Below are 7,308 nucleotides of genomic sequence, written 5' to 3'. Positions count from 1 at the left end.
ATGATTTCGTGTAAGTCTATGTTATATTCGTGTTGCTAAATTTTCTTGTGTCGATTTCACATGCAAGAGTTCAATTATTCCTTTAATCTTTTGTAATAGTCGCACGCTCCAAATTGTTTTTTCAGTTTTTTATGTCGTTTCAAGCCCAATAAAGAATTTAAACCTATCCCAAGAGTAGTACTTGAGATGTTAGTGAACACTCCTCAGCGTCGATATACAGAAAAGAAACGAAGATAAATGCAAATCCCTCACACTGGCGGCGGCGTTTTGAACATTGTTCGAGACAAAACATCAAAAAGCTCCCTCATTCGACAAAAATTGCATTGGCATGGCAAAATTGTAAAATGCGTTACGTTCAGCCTCAAAATACAACTTTTTGTGAAAACTACCAATTTGCAGCATTTTAAGGAAAACCTCGGCAAAACGTTTCTCGTCCACCCAATAATGAAAAGAGAACGGAAACTTGTCAAAAACGCTTGTTTCAGCGTCAAAACGCACTCTTTTGTGAGAAATGCCATTTGGAGGAGGTTGGAGTGATTTTGGCAGAATATCTTCCTCAACTGGTAGAAAATTGAACTGACATGGTAATCTTGTCGAAAACGATTGATTTACCCTCAAAACGTAACTTTTTTCTCAAAACTGCTTTTTGGAAACATTTTCAGGAGTTTTCAAGTAGGAATCTCCAAAAGGTCACTCGGTATAAATACCACGGACATTAGATACTTGTGAGAAACGTCAGTTTCATCGTCAAAACTCCCTTTTGGTGAAAATTGACATTTGGGAGAAATTTTAGGACTTTTGGAGCAAAGGCCTCCAGAAAAAGCCTCAAAAGCTTTCTTATTCCTTCGAAATTGATCAGAGTTAAGAAATTTGTAAACAGCCATCTCTTCAGCCTAAAACGCCTCATCATTGTAAAAATTGCCATTTGCCAACGTTTTAAGCTGTCTTCGCAAGAAAACCTCAAAAAGATCCTTATTCAGTCAAAATTTCAATGAGAAGAGCAACCTGTCAAAAATGGTACTTGCAGCCTAAATACGCAACTTTTTTCAAAAAAACCTTCCTCTTTGGGTAGAAATAACACTGAGATGGAAAATTTGTAAAAACTATCCTTCGTTTAAACCTGAAAACTCGACTTTTCATTTGTGGAAACTGCCATTTAGCAAGGTCTGAGTAGGTTTTGAGGAAAGCCTCGAAAATTCCTGATTTGGCCGAAATCAAACCAAGTTGCGAAAGCTATGAAAAACATCCGTTTGAGCCTCAAAACGCACATTTCTGTGAGAAAGGTCATTTGAAAGCCTTTTGAGCAGTTTTGAAGCAAAAGCCTAACCAAAGACCCCATTACGTTAAAATGAGGTGAGGTGGAAAACTTGTCAAAACCGTTCCTTTTACCCACAAAACAAATTTTTCTCATCGGCGGCGTTTTGAGAATTGTTGGAGACAAAACCTCAAAAAGGTTCCTGATTCCACAAAAATTGCACTTACATGGCAGACTTGTAAAATACGTTATGTTCAGCCTCTAAATACAACTCTATGTAAAAACTGCCATTTTGCAACATTTTGAGCGGTCTTCGACCGAAAACCTCGGCAAAACGTTTCTAGTGCATCCAATAATGAAAAGAGAAGGGAAACTTGTCGAAAACTATTTTTTTGCGTCAAAATGCAATTTTTTTGTGAGAACTGCCATTTGGAGGAGGTTGGAGTGATTTTGGAAGAATACCTTCCTCAATCGGCCAAAATTGCACTGACATGGTAATCTTGTCGAAAACGATCGATTTAGCCTCAAAACGTACCTTTTTTCTCAAAACTGCTTATTGGAAGCGTTTTCAGGAGCTTTCAAGTAAGAGTCTCCAAAAGGCCATCACTCGGTAAAAATGCCACGGACATTAGATACTTGTGAGAAAAGTCCGTTTCATCGTCAAAACTCTTTTTTTTTTTTGAAAATTGATATTTGGGAGCAATTTTAGGACTTTTGGAGCAAGAGCCTCAAAAGCTGTTTTATTCCTTCAAAACTGCTAGTCTCCAAAAGGCCATCACTCGGTAAAAATGCCACAGACATTAGATACTTGTGAGAAACGTCCGTTTCATCGTCAAAACTCTTTTTTTTTTTTGAAAATTGATATTTGTTTTATTCCTTCAAAACTGCTAGGGGGTTGGGAAATTTGTAAACAGCTCTTTTTCAAAATCCCACCTTCTTGTAAAAATTGCCATTTGCCAACGTTTTCAGCTGTCTTGGCAAGCAAACCTCATTCGACAAAAGTTGCACTGACATGGCAAACTTGTAAAATACGTTATGTTCAGCCTCAAAATACAACTCTTTGTAAAATTAAAACTTCCATTTTACAGCATTTTGATCAGTCTTCGACCGAAAACCTCGGCAAAACGTTTCTCGTTCATCCAATAATGAAAAGAGAAGGGAAACTTGTCAAAAACGTTTTAGTCAGAGTCAAAATGTAAGTTTTTGTGAGAACTGCCACTTGGAGGAGGTTGGAGTGATTTTGGAAGAATACCTTCTTCAATCGGTCGAAATTGCACTGACATGGTAATCCTGTCGAAAACGATCGATTTAGCCTCAAAAAGTAACTTTTTTCTCAAAACTGCTTTTTGGATTCGTTTTCAGGAGCTTTCAAGTAAGAGTCTCCAAAAGGTCGTCACTCGGTAAAAATGCCACGGAAATTAGATACTTGTGAGAAACGTCCGTTTCATCGTCAAACCTCACTTTTTGTGAAAATTGGCATTTGGGAGCAATTTTAGGACTTTGGGGAGCAAGAGCCTCAAAAGCTGTCTTATTCCTTCAAAACTGCTCGGGGTTGGGACATTTGTAAACAGCTCTCTCCCAAAATCCCACCTTATTGCAAAAATTGCCATTTGCCAACCTCATTCGACCAAAATTGCACTGACATGGCAAACTTGTCCGTTTCATCGTCAAAACTCACTTTTTGTGAAAATTGACATTTGGAAGCAATTTTAGGACTTTTGGAGCAAAAGCCTCAAAAGCTTTCTTATTCCTTCGAAATTGTTCGGGGTTGGGAAATTTGTAAATAGCGCTCTCTTGAGCTTAGAAGCTCACCTTGTTGTAAAAATTGCCATTTGCCAACGTTCTTAGCTGTCTTGGCAAGCAAACCCCAAAAAGATCGATATTGAGTCGAAATTGCAATGAGACGTTACTTGCAGCCTCAATACGCAATATTTGTCAAAAGTACTTCCTCTTTCGGTAGAAATAACACAAGAGATGGGAAACTCGAAAAACAATGCTTCGTTTATACCTGAAAACTCGAATTACATTTGTTGAAACTGCCATTTAACAAGGTCTGAGTATTTTGAGCAGAAAGCTCGAAAATTCCTCATGTGGTCGAAATCAAACCAAATTGCAAAACCTATGAAAACTCTCCGTTTGAGCCTCAGTAACTTTTTTCTCAAGACTGCTTTTTGGAAGGATTTTTAAGATTTTTGGATTTAAAGCCTGTAAAAGGTCCTCACTTGGTAAAAATGCCACTAACATTGATACTTCTCAAAAACGTCCGCTTTATTGTCAAAAGTCACTTTTCGTGAGGACTTTCGGACCAAAAACGCCAAAAGCTTTCTTATTCCTTCAGAATAGTACCTAGTTGGGAATTTGTAAACAGTGCCGGCGCCTTTTAGCCTAAAAACCTATCTTATTGTAAAAATTGCCATTTGACAACTTTTTGGGCGATGCAACCTCAAAACGATTGTTATTCTGTCAAAATTGCAATAAGAAGAGGAACTTGTCGAAACTGTTTCTTTGAGCCTCAATAGAGGGTCGTGAAGGGGTAAAATGGGAGCAGGGATTTGCCTTTTTTAGAGGCTGGGAAATGGGATTTTGTGCACTGGGACTGGGATTCATGAAACAAAAACAATAGAAAAATGGGAATGGGATTTCAATTTAAGCAACACAGGCTGGGATTGTGGGGACTTGAGCTGGGATTTGAAAAAAACAACTTGGTGGGATATGGGATTAGGACCCCTTCACGACCCTCTCAATACGTAACTTTTTGTCAAAAAGACGTCATCTTTCGGTAAAAATCACACTGAGATGGGGATGGGGAACTTAAAATAAACTATATAAATTGTGAAAAAGTTTTGTTTCAGCGTGAAAGCACATCTTTTTTGCGAGAACTGTTATTTGGAAGAGGTTTGAGTACTTCTGGAGGAAAACTTCCTCATTAGGTCAAAATAGCAATGACATGGAAAACTTGTCAAAAACGCCCGTTTGAGCCTGAAGACGCAACCGTTTGTGAAAACTGCCATTTGGTGTTTGGATGATGAGATTTGAAGTAAAATCTTCAAAAAGTTCGATATTTCGAAGAAATTGTACTGAGATGCAACATTTTTAAAAAAATCTTCGTTTTTTTAACCTGAAAACTCCACTGTTTGTAGAAACTGCCATTTAACAGGGCCCGAGTAGTATTTGAGCTAAATACTTCATTTGGTCGACATTAAAATAAGATGGAGAAACTAATCCAAAATGTTCACTTAAGCTTCAAAACGCAACAGTCATTTGAAAGCGTTTTAAGCTGTTTTTAGAGCTAGAACCTGAGAAAAAATGCAGTGAAGTTGGAAACTTGCGTAAACCACTAGTTTTACTCTCAAAACCAAAAATTTTCTAAAAACTGTCATTTTGCAGCATTTTGAGAAGTCCTCTTCCATAAACCTTGGCAAGACGTTTCTCGTTCAGTCAAAATAGCACTGACCACTGTGAAACGTCAGAGAGCCCCCACACTGTTCTTGTAGAGTAGGGGAGAGGCCCCCGCTACTGTGGTCCGTCCTCCTTCCACATACACGCTTGGGTTGGGTAGGTGGGTGAGATCAAACATGGACTCATGGTGGCTGCTGGAGGCGCGGCGCTTTCACAAGATAATGTCCGATCTCACTCGCTAAAGGAAGTATTGTAAACTGCCACGAGACTCTGTGATATGTGCTGTATATAAATCCTGAAGTTGAACTATAAACTATGTAAAGTTGCCAAAAAATTTTGTTTCACAGTGTCAAAACCCAAATTATTTTTAAACGGCCGTTTGGAAGAAAATTGAGTACTTTTGAAGGAGAAACTTTCTCGCTTGGTCAAAATAGCAATGACATTGGAAACTTGTAAAGTACGACCGTTTGATCCTGAAAACACATTTCTTTTTGGCAAAATTGCCACTTGGTGTTTGGAAGTGTTTTGAGGTAAAAACCTCAAAACATTTGTTAATTGGTAAAAATCGTATTGAGAGGGAAAACTTGTAAAAAATCTTCGTTTCAACCTGAAAACTCCACTTTTTTTAGAAAGTGCCATTTAACAGGGTCTGAGTAGTTTCTTTTAGCAAAAACCACGAAAATTCCTCTTTCCTTATAAATCAAACTAAGATGGGAAACTAGTGAAAAACACCTGCTTTGAGAAAGAAGAAAAAACGTAGTGAAGTTCATCATTAGAAGTCAAAATCGCACTGAGATGAGAAACTTGGGAACAACATTCTTTTAGCTTCTTTTTAGCCTTCCGAATGCAATTTTGTGAGAAAGGAGTCATTTCCAAGCGTTTTGAGCAGTTTCGGTAGTTTTTTGTGAGTATGTAACTTAACCCGTCGATGATATGGTGAAGGAAGAAAGTATTGACGACATACATTCGGACTGCGGAAATGAAGCAAGTTAAGTTTTGAGATCATCGTAGTTATGAACAGTGCACCGGTATCGCAAAGCAAAGGGGTCTAATCCCATTCCTTTTGTTACTGCTAAATTGGCGTTTATACTTGCGATGATCTCAAAACTTAACTTAATACTTTCTAAATCTTGTCAGTGTTTTACTTGATTTTGAAAATAACTCTAACATCTGTCTGACCAGGGGCAGATCCTATATAGACCTTAAAAACTTTCCATAAAATATTTAAGACGAAATCCGATAGAAAATCGAGCAATTTCAGTTTATAGTAGACAAAAATCTGGTACCAGAATAATGTTAAGTATTTTACAGTCCTTTTTACATTTTCTTTGAGCTAAAGATATAAATAATTGCCTGAAGTAACACCGAAATCAATTTCCGGTTGGAACGAGAGAAATTGAATTTCAAAGTTCAGAGAAATTGTGCAAAAACAGGTAAAAGTTCATCATCAGTTTCATTTCACCAGTACTTTCAAGTGTTTCTTACGAAGTTCAACAGTTGTTTTTGACGTTTGGTGTTGCTAGAAATGATTATTTTTGAGAACATATTTAAAACAGTCTTACAGAAGTTTGCAATACGATGTATATAATCTTGGTACTAGGGTTTTGTCCATTTGTTACTCGAACTTCAGGTGGATTCCGTCTTACGTCTTTTATATAGATAGTAGATAGGAAGCCAATTAAAACTAGAAAGGCATAACCTGTCAACATCTAGTTTATACGGTAGATGAAAAATTATACAGCATGCACAAGCATGAATATGGTCTAGACTTTGCAGCAAGTACTGAGAGCAATTCCCCCAGGCTGATAGTGCATATTGCACTGATAAGTGACACTAGCTAGAATGGTTTCAAAAGAGATTTTTTCCAAGACTGACTTTGGTCGATATGACGTTCGCCTGGGGGCACCCACCTTTTAGAAAATGAAGCTTTTATTACATCTACATGAGCATGCCAACAGAAATCGTTGCCAGTAGTGACAGCCAGACGTATTGTGGTATTAACAAATTTATACATCTGGAGCTAAAATATAGGGTTTGCATTGGGCCTACAAAGTTCTGTCTTCTCTATATCCTGACTTCAGTCTTTGAAGGGTGGATAATTAGTTTATAGAGCTCAACTTGAACATATGTGTCATCAAATCATTTAGAAAGCACTAGCTCTGTCAACATTTGAACCAGTAGTGTAAACTGTGATGTCACCTGCGAACATATAAATAGAAACATCCCATGCACAGTCAGGAAAGTCATCATGCCGCCTTGAACTGAGTAGGAAGTCAGATATTGGAATGTTTATCTCTGTATATTGTTGTCTGTCGGTTAAATAATTTATTCAATATAAACCACTGATGGAGGGAGTCTGGAATACCAATTATCGCGATAAGTTTTATTCATTTCACGTCATTTTTATTCTCTTACATAAAGGTAAGGTAAAGGTAAGGTAAAGTCTCTGTTACGAGCCTGAAGGCCCATTAAGGCCGGCGCTTATCTCCGGTTTCCGTAGCATGAAGCGACTAGGAGTATTTATGCTCCCCCCTGGATGGGATGCTAGTCCATCGCAGGGTTACCCCCAGCATTACGCCGGTACCCATTTATACACCTGGGTGGAGAGAAGCACCGTGAGAGTAAAGTGTCTTGCCCAAGAACACAACACAATG

Source organism: Montipora foliosa, chromosome 10 (assembly GCF_036669935.1).
Source record: "Montipora foliosa isolate CH-2021 chromosome 10, ASM3666993v2, whole genome shotgun sequence".
Taxonomy (NCBI): domain Eukaryota; kingdom Metazoa; phylum Cnidaria; class Anthozoa; order Scleractinia; family Acroporidae; genus Montipora; species Montipora foliosa.
The sequence above is the reverse complement of the archived record's forward strand: the minus strand, read 5'-3'. Positions refer to the sequence as shown.